Raw genomic sequence first — 19,745 nt, forward strand, 5'->3', positions numbered from 1 at the left:
TCATTACACCCACACCGTCATACGACATAGGCACCTACTGTGTTCATTCTTGCCCATTCGTTTGTCTTACATTGAGAGTTAGATTAAATAGAAGATTTTAATGCAATCAATTAGGCAAGATGCTTTTGCTGTACTAATGGGAGGAGCGGAAAAAGGGAAATTATTGCTGGAGGAGGAGGTGGGTTAGGAGTGTGAAGGAAGGGAACCCAGGCACCAGGGACACAGACAGTTCATCCCTCAAGGATAAAGGAAAGCGTGTGTGGATGCGTGTAATCCTTAACACAGGGAGAGACAGAAAGGTAAAGAGACAGATAAAAATAGAGGATTTGCAAGAGTGGCAAACTGCAAAGCTGAAGGAGGGAAAGGAAGGAAGAGAAGAAAAAATAATCTAGACCGGAGTTATACGGGGAAAAAAGGAAATGGAAATTGCAAATAAGACCAGGAAATAGAAGACGCTGTAAAGCAAAAGGGAAATGATCTTGACTGGATCAATGAAACTCAATATTGAAACCATTGAGTGTAAAAATGAGAATAATGGTAAGAAATAGAGACTAAAGGAGAAAAGGAAGAAAAAAGGGAACAGAGTGATGTCTACAAGACAGACGTACAGAGGAAGCAAATAAGAACTGACATAAGGCACAGAGGAAAATGAGTGAAAATCATAAGGAGGGGGAGAGGAGGAATCACAGAAAGCAAGAGTGAGAGGAGACGTGGTGCTGGGAAACAGGGCTGATGATGATGATGATGATGATGACAACTAGGCAGGCACACAGAACAAGGGGCATTAAATCAGGTGAGGAAATGGAAGCAGAAGGGAATTCTCTCTTCGTCACTACTCAGGAGAGATAGGAACTCCCAACCGCCTGCTGCAACCCTTCACAATGCACTGGTTTAACTGGTGCCTGCTGATTCTACAGCCTGTGGGTGGACTTTAAACAAGGTTTCTGGTGCCTGAAAGATATTGCCAGCCTCCCCAGCTGCGGGCACTGAATAAGATGTTGCATGTCCCTTGGAGTGTGCCACCAACATCACACATCAGAGGAGCTGCAGTCGTTTACTGAGACAAGAACGCAGCCCAGGGAGGCTCAAATCTTCACAAGCCAAATCTGGGGGTGGGAGTTGTAGGAAGGAGGAAGACAGACTGTCAGCTCAGTGTACCAGGCAACAAAAGGCTGGCACCATTCTGTCTGCCTGTCTCCTGCAGAGCTTTGCTTCCAATCACAAGGCTACCCTACAACCTCAGGTACCAGGGAACCTCTGCAAAGGGAGGGGCAATAGGATAAGGGGTGATATATCATTGGGGACACAATAAGAGGTGAGTCTGATGTATAACAGGATGTGAAGGGGGGGATTATACCTATGTGTCATACATTGATGTACAGCATTGCAATGCATGCTGCATGGAGGGGTAGCTCACACGGTGTACAATGTATGCATGATTGCTTGAGATATATATATATATTATATGTGTAATTTTTTGATAGAATGAAAAAAGTGTACACAGTTTCAGCTACCACTATATAGAGGCAATATTAAATGTGTGTCTATTGGAAGCAGCAAAGTATGTATTGGAATAGTCTGATTATTATATTGGGTTGTCCATAATGTCTCTATTTGTTATTCAGTAGATTTGATGCATCTCCCTGTTGCTTGTACTCTGTTGCTAATGCATGTGCTATGGATGTGGATCCTAGGATAGGAGAAGCATACACCGTATGAATTAAACATGGATATTTACTGATATTTCAATAAACACTACATAACAACTCTTTTCTTCCAACTGCAATATTTATCTAAACAAACTTTCAATATGTACATTATACCTAAATCACATAGGCCTTTATATGGCATCCTGAATATCTTGGTTTTACTTCATTAGTGTAAGCCTAATTGTGCAATTGCTGTGGATGGTAACTCAGTCACGGTAGGCATTGCCCATACCATAGCACACTTAGCTGCACTGTAAAAAAAAAAATCACATATGGACATTTGACATTTTTGGTATACACCAGACACCTACATGCTTCTCTGCAGTCTTCCAGACACGACTCAAGTTAACTACTACAAAGCCATTTAATATGCACAATGAAGGCAATTGGAGTAGGAAACAGGAACTTAGCATTTTCTCTGGTATTGTGTGAAACTTTCCTGTATGGGTATAGGTTATATACATGTATATAATCATGCTGTCACGTGACATGGCATTCATATTGTTACTTTTATTTAGTATTTTCTAAAAAAAAAAAAAACATTTTCACAGTTAGAGAACATTCTATAAAAATTTTGATAAAAATAAGAGAAACAGAATAATTATTCTAAGTGTGGAAATTCATTCATATAAGTTGTCTTTTCAGATCTTTTGTTACCCAACAGTATTGTATGTAGATATTAGTAAAACATTCATGTCTAGAGATAAGCAAATTGATTTAGGAATCTGAAGAATTAAGCAAACCTCGTCTTGGACGAATGCAAATGTTCAATTCAATTGAGTATGCACATGCCACTATACAGAGAATCATGAATCTTGATTGCCTGATTTCCACTGACTGGACAAATGTGAATGCACATATTTAGGAGAACTAAAATGTTGCCTGTGATTCATCGAATTTGCTAGATTCACTCTATTGACAAACTTTGTTCATCTATTTATGTCTATTAAAGTTACTACTTTGAGTTGTGCCTGCTACTGCTGACCTTCTGTAAAGACATACACACACACATGGATGATAGGCTAGTTGGCCTTGGCAAGCTCTCAGCATCAATGTTCATCCATTCAGCTTCAGAGATTGCTATCTTCTCAATCCCATTTGCATTTTAAACATTTTAAAACCCAGACATATAAAGTTGAGGAACACTCATTTGTGGTCAGGCCATTTTGCCTCTAATTTTTTATACTCAGACTTTAAGCTAAACTCCAGGTTAGTAAATATTGTCTAAATACAAGAGGCATGCATAGTATTACTTTAATTTTGGTTTGCTTTGTGTATTTCTTCAAGATCTGTGGAAAGAGACAAATGTGACACAGGTTCTTCCTGTAATAAAGACCAGTCACTGCTGCTCTATCTACTTGTGCAGGGTGACTGGTCTTGTCTCCACCTCTCCTGTTGTTTTCTGTAGGCAGCCAGTAGTGGGTGGAGCTGTTGGGCCCCTCCCACAGCTCTGCTGTTTGCAACACAGTGATGATGCCACTGCCACATTTACAAGGTAAAATCTGGAGTTGTAAAGGCATTTGTGTGATGTGGATTTGTATTCTGTCTGACTATTAAGGAATATATACATCAATGAAAGGTTTTGTGCCTGGAGTTCAGCTTTAAGTGCCTACAAAATTAGATCAGAGGTAAGAATTCTTATTTATTGTCAACATTCATTAGGATTATCTACCATGAAGATAAACTGTTTCTATGGCTGGATTTGAGTGCATTTTAAAAGTAGGTAATTTTTAATGTTGCCCTGCAAAAATGAGTGATATCAGGCAAAGAGTTCTGGTACTCTGATTGTTAGATTTGTACCATGGATTGGGCCAACATTTTTGGCAATGTGTGAATAAAGAACAGCCATTTGAACAGAATATTGCACATAATCAGTGAATGGTTAATTATTGGCAAACTTTTTTCTTTTAGGTTTGGATTGGAGTGGTGCTGGATTTGTGTTCATGTTTGGGAAATGTTCTCTCTCTATGGGTTTGATTTACTAAAACTGGAGTGCAAAATCTGGTGCAGCTCTGCATAGAAACCAATCAGCTTCCAGGTTTCATTGGCATGCTTAATTGAACAGGCTGAAGTTAGAAGATGATTGGCTACAATGCACACCTGCACCAGATTTTGCACTCTCTAGCTTTAGTAATTCAACCCCTAACTGTCCTGATCACCAATGTCACGGAGAATGAAAGTGAGAGTAAATCCAAAATTTTGAGTTGCCACATGAATAAGAATAGAGGGGAATTTTTCCAATGGGGGCACTTGTTTTCTTGACAAATGAGAAGGATTTCCCTCACATTGAAAATGTATCCTATCACTTCCTGTTGGGTCTACAGGACAGAAAGTGAATGGACATCTCCATAATAAGACACAGATGACAAAGAACAACTTTAACCTGTCTCCATTCTATCCAAAATGAAAACAAAATTTGGGATATACTTTAACTATAATTTTATTGTGCAGGTTTGAAAATGAGATAGAACATCCAATGATGGGAACCACTGGCAATAATTATTTTAGACATTTTAATACAAAAAACAATATTGACCTCATATATATGGTATATATATATATATATATATATATATATATATAGGCATATGAGTAAATACTATGAACAGCACATTTAGTTATTTTTTAACACTACTCAATTGTACAGTCATTTAAAGAGGAGCTATCAAAAAATAGTACTTCATATAAATCAGTAAGGCACATGCAAGCATGGCAAAATCACCTTGTTATTTTAGCTCTGAGCCTAGGTCACAGTCAGTGGCTACCAATAATTACCACAGTTTGCTTTTAGTCCGCAGTAAAATAAGAGCATAAGAAAGTGGACCTTTACATGCATAACGCAGGCAAGCCCTTTCCAGCTGGTTGTGTAAGCAATGGGGGGCGGAGCATGCAACTGAAGGACTTCATTGCTTATGGAGGCCTGAATGATGTCTGAGCTGATATGTTAACTAAGTTAAAGTCTCATTATTTATTTTTTTATGTATGTATGTATGTATTTCAGGTACTTATATAGCGCCATCAATTTACGCAGCACTTTACATCCCAAGCAAGTTCAACCCCATTGGGTGAATGTTGCCAAATGGGCCTTATAAGCCATGCAAATTTTCATGCAAAAGGTCTGATCATTGTCAGAGGCATCCTTATATTTTAGTTTCATAGTATTTTTAGAGGTTTAATATATTCATCCAGAGATGGCATTATTGTGATTCTGAAATGTCTGAAACAATATGACACATAGCAATAATATTGTTCCTTTGGGGAGGTTTCTTAATTGGGTTCTAAAACTGGAGAGTGAAAAATCTGGTGCAGCTGTGCATTGTAGCCAATTAGCTCCTATCTTCAGCTTCTTCATTTAAGCTTTGACACAAAAAAAAAACATGGAAGCCGATTGGTTTCTATGCAGAGCTGCACCAGATTTTGCACTCACCATTTTTAATAAGTCAACCCCTGTATGTCCTGAAAGTATCAGTAAGAGCATTTATTTTGGGCAGTTAAATGCACTGTCCCTAAATAATGTGTTATATATGTGTATACGAATGTGTCACAGAGGGCTTTGACTTTATTGTAGATGTGGAGCATCATCAGCAGTAAGTGGGAATAATGTGATGGAGTTCTTGAAGACAGCAACACCATCTGAAAAACATTAAAGTGCTTGTAAACCCTTACATATACCCAGTGAAGTGACTGGCCTCCAGTGACACACAGAGATTATTATTATACAGGATTTATATAGCACCAACAGTTTACGCAGCACTTTACAATATAAGGGGGACCAATATAAGGGGGACAGTAGAATTACAATACAGTTCGAAACAGAAGGAATTGGAGGGCCCTGCTCATGCAGCTTACAATCTAAAGGGAGGGGGAGGTGGTACAAAAAGTCATAGCTGCAGGGGATGATCTGTTGGAGGTGACTCAAGTACAGTTCTTAGGTGGAGGTAGGGTAGGGTTCCCTAAGTAAATGAGTTTTCAAGGATCGTCTAAAGGTGGACAGGGTAGGAGCTAACTGGAAATGGATTGGAGAGGCTCTGGAGAAGTCCTGGAGGTGAGCATGGGAGCAGGTAACAAGAGAAATGGAGAGCAGGAGGTCTTGGGAGGAGCAGGAGAGGACGGTTTGGGCAATATCTGCAGATGAGGTTGGTGATGTAGTTGGGGGCAATGTTGTGAATGGCCTTGTATGTTGTGATTAGTATTGTGAATTTTATACGTTGGGCTAGTGGAAGCCAGTGAAAAGATTGGCAGAGAGGGGCAGCAGTCATGGATCAGTTCGTAAGGTTTATTAGTCTAGCAACAGCATTCTTAATAGACTGAAGGGGGTGTGGAAAGGTAGGCCAGTGAGGAGGAAGTTGCAGTAGTCAAGGTGGGAAATAACCAAGGAATGAATAAGTTGTTTTGTGGTGTTGTTAGTCAGGAAGGGGCAAATTCTGGAAATGTTGTGGAGCTTGAGGTAGCAAGATTTAGCCGGGGATTGAATTTGAGGGCTGAAGGAGAAATCAGAGTCTATTATTATTATTATTATACAGTATTTATATAGCTCCAAAAGGTTTGCTCAGCGCTGTACATTATAGTGAGGGACAGTACATGAGACAATACAGTAACAAAACAATACACGAGGGGTTCGAGGGCCCTGCTCTTTCGAGCTTACAATCTAGGAGCGAGGGGATAGTGGTACAGGAGCAAGTGGCTGTGGGGGATGGAGTGGTAGGAGGAGTGGAGGAGATCGGCTGTTAGGTGAGAGTGGGGTAGGCTTCTCTGAAGATATAGGTTTTCAGGGTGCTCCTAAAGGTAAGGAGGGTAGGTGACAGTCTGATGGATTGGGGTAGGGAGTTCCAGAGGATGGGGGAAGTCCTGGAGAAGTCCTGCAGTTCGGTGTGGGAGGAGGAGACCAGGGAGCTATAAAGTAGGAGGTCTTGTGAGGAGCAAAGAGTACGGGTTGGGTGGTATTTGGGTATCAGGTCAGTGAGGTAGTTTGGGGCAGCGTTATGAATGGCTTTGTATGTCAATGTTAGTAGTTTGAATTTAATGCGTTGGGCAATCGGAAGCCAGTGGAGAGAATGACAGAGGGGGGTGGCAGAAGCGGAGCGGTTGGTAAGGTGGATGAGTCTGGCCACTGAGTTCAGGATAGACTGAAGCGGGGATAGCCTGTGTTGGGGTAAGCCAGTGAGAAGGGAGTTGCAGTAGTCCAGACGTGAGATAAGGGAGTGAACGAGTTGTTTAGTAGTGTCTGGGGTTAGGAACGTACGTATTTTGGAGATGTTGCGGAGGTGGAGCCTGCATGAGTTTGCCAGCGATTGGACATGGGGTTGGAAGGACAGGTTTGAGTCTAGAGTGACACCTAGGACTTTGGCTTGTGGGGTGGGACTGATGGTGGCGTTGTTGGTCGTGATGGAGAGGATGGGGGGGGGAGGGCGCGGGCTCGGGGGAAAATTAGGAGCTCGGTTTTGGAAAGGTTCAGTTTGAGGAAATGGAGCGACATCTAGTCTGATATGTCGTTCAGTAGGTAAGTGATACGGGCGGAGACTGAAGTGGTAAGGTGAGGGGTGGAGACGTAAATTTGTGTGTCATCGGTGTAGAGGTGATAGTTGAAGCCGTGGGAGTGTATCAGTTTGCCAAGGGAGGAGGTGTAGATGGAGAAGAGGCCTGAGGAGAGAGCCTTGGGGGACCCCAACAGAGAGGGGGAGAGAGGGAGAGGTGGTAGCGCTGAAGGAGTGTTGGGAGAGATAGGAGGAGAACCAGGAGAGAGAGGAGTCTCTGATGCCAAGGGAGTGTAGTTTATTAAGGAGGAGGGGGTGGTCAGCTGTGTCGAAGGCCGCGGAGAGGTCAAGAAGTAGGAGGACTGAGTAGTGGCCATTAGCTTTGGCGGTTAGCAGGTCATTAGTGATTTTGAGTAGGGCAGTTTCAGTGGAGTGTAGGGGACGGAAGCCAGACTGTAGTGGATCGAGGAGGTTGTTGTCAGTGAGGTGGGAGCTTAGGCGATTGTAGACTAAGCGCTCAAGGAGCTTGGATGTAAATGGCAGCAGGGAGATGGGTCTAAGGTTGTTCAGGTCGGTGGGGTCCAGGGAGGGTTTTTTGAGTATGGGGGTGATGTGCGCATGCTTTAGGGGGGAGGGGAATGCGCCAGTAGAGAGGGAGAGATTGAAGATGTGGGCGAGGGAGCGTAGGATGGAGGAGGAGGGTGACTGGAGGAGTTGTGTAGAGACAGGGTAAAGGGGGCAAGTGGTGAGGCGGGCTTCTGAGAGGACCTTAGTGACCTCCTCAGTGGTAGAAAAGCTGAAGGAGCGGAGTGTTATAGTGTGCAGGCTGCTAGGTGTGGTGGGGGGCAGGGCGGGGAAGAGATTAGGGAGTTGAAAGTGGAGAAGAGCCAGCGAAGACAGGTGGAGAGGGTGTTGATGAGGATTATGAAGTAGGCTTGTTTGGCAGCGTGAAGGGAGGAGGTGTAGGTGAGGAAGGCAGATTTGTAGAGGGAGAACGCTCGAGCTTATCTGGTTTTACGCCATAATCGCTCCAGCAAGGCAGCTGACAGCGAGTCGTTATACACAGTAGTGGCCAAGTCAGGGCATGACAGTGGAAGGATACTGTCGTACAGACGGTCAGCTGCAGAGTGGAGAGGGGCCGGGTTCAGGTTGTGGAGGTTACGGCTGGTGATGGTTTGACGTTTGGGGGGAAGGTGTTAGAGGACGGGAAGACAGAGAACGTAATGAAGTTGTGGTCAGAGAGAGGGAAAGGGGTGTTTGTGAGGTTGTGGAGGGTGCAGAGGTAAGAGAAAGCGATGTCCAGGGTGTTCCCGTCGGTGTGGGTGGAGGACTGTGTGCACTGTGTGAGTGCAAAAGAAGAGGTTAAGTGGAGGAGTAGGGATGTAGCCGGGTTGTTGACGTTGATAGGGATATTGAAGTCACCAAGGATGATGGTGGGTAGCTCAGAGGAGAGGAAAAAGGGTAGCCAGGTGGAAAAGTCATCAAGGAAGCGGGATACGGGTCCAGAAGGCCGATAGATTACTGCAATCCTCAGAGGGGTGGGAGAGAAGAGCCGGATGCAGTGGGCCTCGAAGGAGGATAAGGATAGAGGGGGGGGGTTGGGAGGACCGGAAGGTGCTCAGCGGTGACAAGAGCATGCCGACCCCATCACCTCTACGACCGCTCGGTCTGGGTGAATGGGACCAGACGAGACCTCCATAGGAGAGTGCCGCAGGGGAGGTGGAGTCAGTGGCTTGGATCCAGGTTTTGATGACTGCTAGGAGGTTGAGGGAGTGGGAGATAAAGAGGTCATGGATGGCGGTGAGCTTGTTGCAAACCGATCGGGCGTTCAGGAGTGCAACCGAGAGTGGAGGGGTGGATACGGGGAGGAGGGGGACAGGTAAAAGGTTGAGGGGGTTGCAGCGGTTTGAGGGAGTAGGAGGGTGCCTAGTGGGTGAGTGAGGTAATGAGGGGCCAGGGTTCGGGGAGATGTCCCCAGCAGTTAGGAGAAGAAGGGAGCGGGATGTGCAAGAGCGGGATGTGCAAGAGCTTGTGGGTCTGTAAGTGGTGGCGTGTGGGTCAGTGGGAGAGTGGAGTATCAGGATGAGGTGGTGAGAGCTGTAGTGGGGAGATGGAAGTAGTGAGGGTGCGATGTATAGTTGTTTTGGGGGAGTAGGGGGGTAGAGGGAGGAGATTTTGGGAATGGAAGAGAGGAGTACGAGGAGGAGGAGTACAGGTGGCATATTAGGAGGGTGAGCGGAGTGCTGGTCAATTGAGGGAGGTGAAAGGTTTCACATAAGGGCATACTGATGCAGAGAGTCTGTCGCGCAGTGGCGGAGGCTGGGTCAGGTCTCGTAGGCCGGGTTCATCTGTGGGAGGAAAGGGAGAGTGGTGGGCAGCTGGGTCAACTGCTGGCTAGTCGCGGCGGTCTGTGGGTGCTGTAGGCCGGCGTCTGTAGGTGCTGTGGGAGTCTAGGATTACACCTAGCACCCTGCCTAGTGGGGAGGAACCAATGGTTGTGCTGTTGATCTCAATGGTAAAGTAATGGGGAGGGGATTGGGGAGGAGAAAATATTACAAGCTCAGTTTTAGAAAGTTTGAGTTTGAGGAAGTGGTATGACATCCATATGGATATGTCGCTCAGTAAATTTGTGATATGTGAAGGAGATTGAGGGGGTGAGTTGAGGAGTTGAGAGATAGATCTAGATGTTATCAGCATGGAGATGGTATTGGAGGCCATGGGAGGTTATCAACTGGCCTAGGGAACAGGTATAGAGAAAGAGAAGAGGAGAGGAGAGGCCCAAAGAGAGAACAGAGCCTTGGGGTACCCCAACAGAAAGAGGAAGAGGAGCAGAGCAGATGGTATTTTATGTGACACTAAAAGTGCGCTGAGATAGATAGGAGGAGAACCAGGAAAGAGCAGAGTCATGGAGGCCAAGGGAGTGGAGTTTATTGAGGGGAGCAGGTGGTTAACTGCATCAAAGGCAGCAGAAAGGTCTAAGAATATGAGTATGTAGTACTGGCCATTGGTTTTAGCAGTTAGTAGGTCATCTGTGAGTTTTAATAGGGCAGAGATGAAGCAAATCCTCCTACATAAGTTGTACTTGTTTATCTGTTGTCTTCTCTTCTCTACAGTCTTCTAAAACACATAGATCAAAGGCTATTTCTCACCTCCAGAAGGTAGGGGGCATGGATCTGATGTTACACCCTGTACAGCACAGAGAGGAGTGTAATCTGAGACCTGAGTGGAGGGAAAGGACACGCTAGTCCTCTACACTTTCCTATGTGCACAGCTGAGGCTGTCAATAACAGGCTGTGTGCTGGGAGAGATGGGGTGGGGGCAGGACTGTCTCCTGAGATTCTGTGATGTCAAGTAACCTCTCAGAAGTGACTAATGCAGATATTAAAGGGAAGAGAAAAGAAACAGAAATCATACTCGGTGGTTTGAATTGAGGCTAGTACATGTATAGGGGAATATGTTCTATTCCTTTTTCATTTCTGAGGTTTTCAACCACTTTAAAGTTGCTCTAATTGCCTTACAAGAAGGGTTTTTGTTTATGCTAAATCCCAGATGTTAGAAGGAAATAGGCATACCTATTTTTCTTTCTCATTGCAGAGTGTATGCTAAGTTGTCACCTGCAGGGACTAACTATAGACAGAGAGAATATTTTAAAGAAATAAAATGTCCAGCCTGTTGCATGCAAAGGGTCTCAAACATCAAGAGTGGTTCATTAAGGTCTTGATAGAAAATATATGTATCCCAGACTGCAGCAGTGATAGAGACATTTACACACACGGCTGCAGGAGAAGCTGCATTCACAGAACACAGATCAGCTAGTTTTAAGTCACCCTCTATCCACTAGGGGGAAAACTGAGGATATGAACTGCTGAAGAAGAGTGCAGGACTGTGGGAAATGTAGTGCAAGAAATTAGACTTAACCTGTATTATAGTTTGCTCTTGGAATGCAACTCTCTGATACACTGTGGTGTGGAGCAAAGGGAATGTTTTTTAACTATTTTCCTGGGCAAAAAAAATTAGGAAGGGGCATTCTCTATATAGAATGAAGCTGAGACAGACCTGCTGCACTTGGGGAGAGAAGAGAGGGGACTTTTTGCTGGGCAGCAGAGGCTGTGAGTGGACAGTGGCACGTGAGAGTAGTAGGGACAGAGCAGTAGCCAGCCCGATGTGCCTCTGCCCGGAGTCCAGCCCGATGTGCCTCTGCCTGGAGTTCAGCCGAATGTGCCTCTGCCCGGAGTCCAGCCCGATGTGCCTCTGCCCGGAGTCCTGCCCGATGTGCCTCTGCCCGGTGTGCCGCTGCCTGGAGTCCTGCCCGGTGTGCCAGTCTTTGATATCCCGCCAGTTACCAGACCGGGGCGGTGGAACATTTTGCCCAGCTAGGACTGTTTGGAGCGTCCTGAGGCCGCTCCTTGAGGGGGGGGGTACTGTCAGGAATGGACTGGCCAGCAATAGTGGGACTCACCTGCCTTGTGAGCTGCAGTACCAGGGCTGGCCAGCGGGTGCTCCCAGCAATCAGAGACTCAACCTTGCAGCCAGTCAAACACCTGGAACTAATTATACTGATGTATTTAAGGGACATTCAGACCTGCAGACTCTGCCTTGGTGTTGTGTTTCTCTTGGGCCCTGTATCCTGTTCCTGCTCTTTGTTCCTGTCTGATTCTCTGCTGACCCTGCTCTGATCCCTGGCTTGTCTGACCATTCTCCTCTGCCTGACCCTCTGTACCACGCTGCCCGCTACCTGCTGAACCTGGCCTGTGACCCCGACCATTCTCCGCTTGCTCCCCCTGTACCTACCTGCCCGACTGATATTGACCCGGCCTGCCTGACGACGCTTGCATTGTATATACTGTTATCTGTGGGTGGTTGGTTGGTTTGTTTGCACTGTGTTATGTTTTAGTATTGCACTGCGTTTATGTTTGTATTGTTAGTGTTAATAAATTACATTGTTTATAACATATCTGAAGTCTGCGTTTCCCTGCGTCAGTCACACACCTCTGGTCATACCCGGGAGCCCTGACAATATGAATAAACAGCAAATCCCTCTATAGTGTGTACTTGTCTCAATTAAGAGCTCTAAGTGTAATTTCTGTCTGCTGCCTCGTTCCTCTGCTATGAGCACAAGTCACTTCTGACAAGTTTTCTGCACACCAAAAGAAAAAAAGGTGATGGGGAGTAGGGAGCTCCAGCACACAGCCTGTGGTTGACGATTGTCAGCCTGATTTCTGTTCCTGTGAGCTGTGTGCAAGGGGATGTGTCCCTTCCCTTCAATCCGCTCTCAGAGCTCTCCTCGGTGTGTCATTTCATCTCCCCACCCCTGCTTTCAGAAAGCTTTGACAAGTTTTATAAATGCTGACGGACAAATATAAAGAAGAGAGATTAGAGATAAACAGGCACAACTTATGTAGGTTGCTTTGTTTTGTCTGTGTATCACCTGACGCCAGTCACTTCACTGTGTATACATAAGGGCTTACAACCACTTTAAGGCCAGAAAGAGCTTCTCTGTCAGAAACACTAGGTGCCTGATACTAAATGTGGATTTTTTTCTCGTATAGTAAATTGTGGACCTTGTTTGACTGATAACAAGAAAGAGTGACATCCAGTTTGTAAGTCCAGTGCTGAGCTAGTGCTGAAAGAAATGGTGGATATTATCCGGATTTAGAATGTATGAATGTTTACATTCAAAAGTTGTCTTAGGCTGTGTAGGTGACATGGTGGTCTCTAAAGGTTACCCACTGTTTTTTTGTACTTTGATGAAATCAATAAAGCACCCTGTCCAGTGTTGCTGCTGCATGATAAAACTCCAATCAGAGGTCCCTGCACTACTCTTTGACAAATGCGGTAGAATTAAGAACTCCTAACGCACAGAGCGCAAGAGTCAGGACTACAGAACCAGTAGAGATCTTCTCTCCACTAAAGCTCCCCTTAGTACAGTTCCTCCTAGTACAGTCCTCACCTCTTAGTACACCCCCCCCCAGTACAGATCCCACCTTCCCCCTAGTACAGCTCTCCCTGGTACGGATCTCCCTCCCCAGTACAGGGGGTAGATCGATGCTCAACCTTGCAATGAATGGTTGGATTTAGGTCCACTCTTTTCTACATCATGAAACTACCTGTTAATCCTGTAATGTGTGGGGCAGCTTTATTGATCAATAGGTAGGCCAAGCAGACATGAGGGTGCAAGATCAAGGCATATTTTCACAGATAAATATATACTTATAACTCCAGCTACACAGGACTATAGATATTTTTTGTTCAGCCCTGGGCAGAAAGATGAAAACATGTAGATTAACACACAGAGCACAGAGGGTCTGGAGTGTCTAACATACAGAGTGCAGGAGTCAGTAGTATTTAAAAATCTCCCCCTCCTTAGTACAGCTCCCCCAAGCACAGATCTCTCTTCCCCCTTAGTAGAGCTCCCCACCAGCATAGTCCCCCCCCCCAGTTTAGATCTATCCCCAGTACATATTATCTCTCCTAAATACAGATCTCCCCCTTCATGAAACACTCACTAGTCAAACAAGGCAGTTCAGAGTGAGGGGAAGTCCTCCCTCAGCTGTGTCATGTCACCAAAGCTGAGGACCAGGTAAGGAACTCTCCCCTCTCTCTGAACTGCAGCTGCCTGTGTCAGACCTGACAGGCAGCGGGAGTGTGACTTATGTAGCCTCTGCTTACGCAGTTCTTCATCATATGGTAAATTGCCAGGTTTGGATGATTCCATACTGAGTGCTTTCTCTTGCAGGTTACATTGCTACTTGCCATCTGCATTTAATAAAAATAAAGGTTTTATTCTTTTAACCAAAAAGGTAAAAACCTTTGACACCCCTAGTGAGTTTGGTTGACTAATATTTTACTACTTGGAACTTTCACCAATCAGCAGTGTATGGGAAGAAGTAAGTTATTCAGGCTATTTAGATGTAACAAAGCTTTTTTTTATTAACCCTAGATATAAAAAGTGCAGCGCTAAAATATGACATACATAAATCAATTAAATCTTGAACAATAAAATGTACATGGTGCTCATGTATTACACCAAATAGAACAGTCTTAATATTCGTGAACAAACGTGCAGGCTTGACTCAAGAAGGTCAGTAATATCAAGAGGTAACTTTCAATAGCGTAGATATTAAATAATTCTTGTGACGTGACTCCTTGCATCTAGTTATGAAATACGCACTCACCAGAAGCACTTAGAACATGTGCATTACACCATCAAATCTCCGTCAGGTCCCCTTTAAATGGATACAGACAGCTAACCAGGAACAAGGATCCCAGGTCCGGACACCAATCTCTCATGCAGCTCTCCCTCTTCTGGGGGTCTCCAAGAGTAATTGGCTCAAAGCCAAGTCATATATAAAAAAATTTGTATAGTGTAGTACTTTTCAAAAATTGAATTTATTAGCATTGAATGTTCTAAAAACAGTACCACCAAAATCGTAGAAGTGTAGACAATAAAATACTATAAAAAGCATGTGCAGCAGTAACAAAACAATGTGGCTGTGTCAGCCAATATCTAAGATGGCTGCCGGACCTCCGTTCAGCTCCGGCGGCATGACGTCACGACGTTTAGGGCTCCTGTCTAACGCGTTTCATGCAATGGCACATTATCAAAAGGGGTCAACGGAGCCAAATGCAGGTCCGGTGGCCATCTTGGATATTGGCTGACACAGCCACATTGTTTTGTTACTGCTGCACGTGCTTTTTATAGTATTTTATTGTGGGAGCCCTATCCCTACACTAGCCACTCACATAAATCGTGTCAAAACCCGGGAGCCTTAAAGGATAAATTCACCTTTGTGAACGTTACATATTTCACCCATTTTTAGGGTGGAACATGTAACATGTTTCCTTAGCCACAGCCCACCGCCTCCCCTCCCTCTGACAGATAGTACGGGGAGACTTCGGGGAGACGTCTCCCCGTACTATCTGTCAAATTTGAAAACAGCACGGCTGTGCGGTAGTTAATTGAAGCTTCCTGTCAGAATATCTTCTTGAGCTTACATCCTGTATGGCAAGCAGATATTCTGACAGGTCTGCAAGAGACCTGCATGGCATCAGCGATCTACTGATTTCTGATGCAATGCTTTCCAGGCTCCTGTAGACAAAAATAATAAATGCACATTTTTTTATCTGCAAAAAAAATGTGTATTTATTATTTTTGTCTAAAATGTAAACTTATTTAAATAGACTCTGGCTGAACCAAGATGGCCACCAGGGTCACATGGGGCCAGAGCGTCCAAGGAGATCACTTCCCTATGTGGGTGAGGAAGTTAATGAGAAACCCAGTTTCCCTCCACTTCCTCTCCCCACTACCATGCTGCTGTGGTCCAGTGCCACCTACAGTGGAGAAAACACATTGCACCTGCCTACAGGTGGGTCTGCTACTGAATCTATCTGAACTCTCGAGGCAGGTTAGAATATGCTAGGAAGCAGCAATGAAGCAGCTGCATTAAAGGTTGTAAACCTTTACATACCTAGTAAAGTGACTAGCCTCAGGTGATACACAGAGATGAAACAAATCCTCTAACATAAGTTGTACCCGTTTGTTTATATATAGCAATTTATTTTGTAGATATTTCTAAAAACACACAGATCAAGGGATTTCTTTCTCAGCTCTTGCAGAGGGGGGAGGTGATCTGTAGTCCCACAGTACAGATCTCAGTAAGGACAGTTCTGAGCCCTGATTGGAGGGAAGGGACACCTTCCCTCCTTCACACAGTACACAGAAAACATGCAGTGACTTAGGCTGATAACAGAAGAACATGGCAGCAGAGAGAAATCACACTCAGTGCTTTGGATACAGGAAAGGAAACAGCATAGAAGGATGTGCCATGTTCATAGTTCATGTTTGAACTTTAAAACCACTTTAAAGTACGAGGGGCATTCAAGTCAAACCGGGACTTTTGAGTTTATATAATAAAAAACAAAGGAGTGGAAACTGCATTTATTTTTAAACATATGCCCCTGCTACATTTATATACTTATCAGCTGATAAGCTTCAGGATAGAAATATTTGTCAGTACACCTGAACTATCCTAGATGAACCATCAACCATGAAGAACCATCCTAGTACACCTGAACCATGTCTCACTATTGTGAGACACCACTCTGGAGGAATGAGAACAGGACACAGCAGACAGCAGCATTGTCAGTCTGGGAAGGTGGGGTAGAGTATTAAATGTATAAGCAGATTTGAATACAATCTCAAATTGAAGGTAAACTCCAGCTAAAACTTTTAATCTGATACAGCAAACTTTTTTTTCTTTTTGGGATAAAGGTTTTACATGAATAAATAAAAGCTGATCATTTTAATCACCACTGTCAGTGGTAATTGGATTGTCTCATCCATGTAAACTGATACATTCTGCTGGAGAGCTTGAGCTTCTGAAAAACAGCCTACTTGCTGGCTGAATCACTAAATGAAAATTAAAATAAAAGAAAGAAAGAAAGCCTAAGAAAGGAAACTGATAAGAATTGGTAAGGTGCAATATAATTGTAGCACTACCCCCCTAGGAGTGGCTGAGTATTTGGGTCCCCCAATAGTCCTGCACAGTCAGGCAACATGCATTTCCACACCGGCTAGCATCCAGGAGTCAATAACCAGTCCTTGAGCTTGATTTTTTGGATTTTATTACGGGGAATTTCGACTTGGATTGGTTTAGGGGTGTATGGGATGCCCATTGGAACCTGAGAAACTGAGGATAACATCTGGAACTATTTACAAGTCTTCACAGCAAAACAGTCTCTTCTGAAGAGATAGCCAGCATCTCCTGTAGTATCACCCCAGACCCCAGATAAATCCTCTTCTTTACCCAGCTGTCTGGAGGAATCCATGAGCAGGGGGACAGGTGTCTCCCACAAATTTAGTAAAACAGTCCTGGGTGGCAGGCTAATTCAGCTCACCACTAGAATGCCTCCTTCCCCTTTCTGGCTCAGGGGGTGTAGGTCTACTCACTCAGTCCTTCTGTGCGGCCGAAGGCTGCTGCCAGACTTTCTAGCTTGGCCGCTCCTTCCCTGCTACAGGGAAGTGGTCCTCACTCTGCGGGCCGGTGAAAGTCTCAGCTTTCATCCTTCCAAGGTCCACTGCCTGTAGGTGAGTCCCTTTCCATCTGGTCTCCCCCCAGGCTCCTATTTCCAGCCTCACTTCATCTCCAACTTTCACCTGAACCCTCCAGCTGCTCTCACTTTTAAGGGTTTTAAGGCCAGGATCCCCCAAATGTGCAGATCAGCCACTCCTCAGATCCACCCACTGCTTCTAGACCTTTCTCCAAAGTTCTAGCGCGTGGGAAATTCCAGAGGGCTGGTCTGCAGAGCCTCTCAGCTCTGATCATAATTTGACCCCTGATAGCTATCAGACCCAGGCTGCTACTCAGCCCTCCTTACTAACAATTGAAGTCTAGCTCCGCCTAGCCTACTAGGAGGGTGCTACATAATAAATGTTTGCTTTTGGGTTTAATAATGCTTTAAACTTAGCACTGGAACTTTGACACATGAAGCTTTTGTATTTGAAAGACAGCAAGGTCTCTACAATCAGATCTGAATTGCATTGTTTCAGTTTTCTATTACACCTTTATCAAGACTGACATAACATTCAAAATACATAGTACATATTGCCTTGAACTGAAGGTTTGTGGAGAGGATTTCATCTCAAACTTACACAATAAATTTAAAGGCTAAGTTCACCTTTCAATTCAAAAATAATAAATGCACATATTTTTGTTGGGGAAAAAATGTGCATTTATTATTTTCCCTGCATTAGCCTGGAAAACACTGCACCTGTGATCAATGGATCAGGCGTGTAGTTATCAGGCTTCTGCAGACAAGCCCTGCAGCTTTCTGCCCGTACCTTCATACAGGCTGTCTGTTGAAAGCTGCAGGGCTTGTGAATGAACTATGAGAGTACTCATCAGTGCCAGAACTGCAAGCCATCAGCTGCTGTGACTGACGGTAGTTATAGTTCATTCATTCACAGGAAACTGTGAATGAATGTTGTGGCCATGTAGGTGGAGCCCTGCACAACGACGCTGCTTTTAAATTGTGCCAGCAAGTGTGGGGAGAAGAACCCTTGCCCGCTGTCACACTGACAGCAGGTGAGATGGAACTGGGGGCAGGAGCTGGAACGTGTTACATGCTCCACCCTAAATATGGGTGAAACATGTAACATGTTCCAAAAGGTGAACTTATCCTTTAACACGTGCATGAACAGGTATACAAAGTATTTTATATTTTTGTCTATACAGTCCTGAAAGTAAGAAAACCCTGCCAGACAGGATATTGTCTGACTCAGGGGCGGACTGACCATTCAAATACTCGGGCACTGCCCGAGGACCCGGGGTCAGTGGGGGGCCCCATGAAATGCCCCTGGTACCTTTTTATAGGCTTTTTTTTTGGGTGTGCTTTGAGTGTGGGCAAAGACACAGGGGTCCCATGATCCCCGATTGCCCCATGAGTTGTCAGTCCGCCCCTGGTCTGACTGGACAATAAAAAAACCCCAGAGGATTGATGTGCTCATACTTTTGCTTTCTCCTCTTGTCAGCATGTCCCCTGTCAGCACATGTGAAAGCAGCACACCTCATTGGCTCATAGTCCTGCCCCTCCGTCACCGAATGCTGCTGTGCATACAGTAGGATTTGAGCTCTTATCAAGTCAATTTCATGTACTCACACTAGCATTATTTAAAATACCTTTGCTTTTTAATGAACATATTACTGCATTCATTTGAATTTTAAAATCTGCCTGGAGTTAAGCTTTAGAAATTTAATTCCATGATAAAAAAAAATAAAATCCCAGCATATACCAAAGATTATTGAATAGATCAAAATGGTCATATATAATGTAATGCAATAACACTTTTTGAAAGAGAAAGGTACTGGGCCTGTAGCAAGAAACACATTCTATCTGCAAAATGATCCTGCTTCTGTGCGTTGTAGATACAAATCAGTACTCACATAAATGGGGCAGCTGCAGGATAGTCTTACAGCTCACAATTTCACTACAGAAGGCTCATTCCATCACAGAGACATGATTGAAGTTTATACACATCACTACCCTGCACTGCACCTATATGACAGCTAAAAAGAGGTTATTTTCACAAGATTTATTTAATGTCATCTTCTGCTTGAAATATTTTTCTTACATGTGGACTAGATGATATTTTATAAAAGAAACAATGCAATCCATATGGCTCTCACAGTCTAAGGGACGGTTCATACCAGGGGCGGACTGACCATTTGGAAACTTGGGCACTGCCCAAGGGCCCGGGGTCAGTAGGGGGCCCCATGAGATGCAGACAAAATAAAAATAAATGGCAAATGGATGGAAGCCATTTGTTGGGTGATACAGTATATATTTATATGAACCTCTAACCCAGCAATGGGCAAACTACGGCCCGCGGGCCGTATACGGCCCGGCGGACCTTTTAATCCGGCCCGCGGAGCTAGGCTCCTCTCACAGTCCGCCGTGTAGCATGAAAATCTGTCTGCTATGAGGATCTGTCCCCCTCGACGTATCTGCGCATGTGCCGGAGATCGCCGATCGGCTGCTAATGCCTGAAACTGGCACATGCGCA

At 44.6% G+C, this 19,745-nt stretch overlaps 1 protein-coding gene across 3 annotated transcripts in view; it reads left to right on the top strand.

The window, feature by feature from the left end:
* The first annotated feature begins 209 nt into the window (after positions 1 to 209).
* Positions 210 to 19,745, top strand: part of PRR7 (proline rich 7, synaptic) — a 76,860-nt gene continuing 57,324 nt past the window's right edge. Inside the window, exon 1 of one of the 3 annotated variants that reach the window (XM_089671128.1) lies at positions 210 to 1,315. The gene's annotated coding sequence lies outside the window, so the exon portion shown is untranslated. The remainder of the gene's footprint in view (positions 1,316 to 19,745) is intronic. The other 2 variants (XM_089671129.1, XM_089671130.1) reach the window with 2 other exon arrangements.

The sequence above is a fragment of the Staurois parvus genome, unplaced genomic scaffold (genome assembly GCF_062004578.1).
Source record: "Staurois parvus isolate SC_StPar_1 unplaced genomic scaffold, SC_StPar_1.0 ptg000099l, whole genome shotgun sequence".
NCBI classification, from domain to species: Eukaryota; Metazoa; Chordata; class Amphibia; order Anura; family Ranidae; genus Staurois; species Staurois parvus.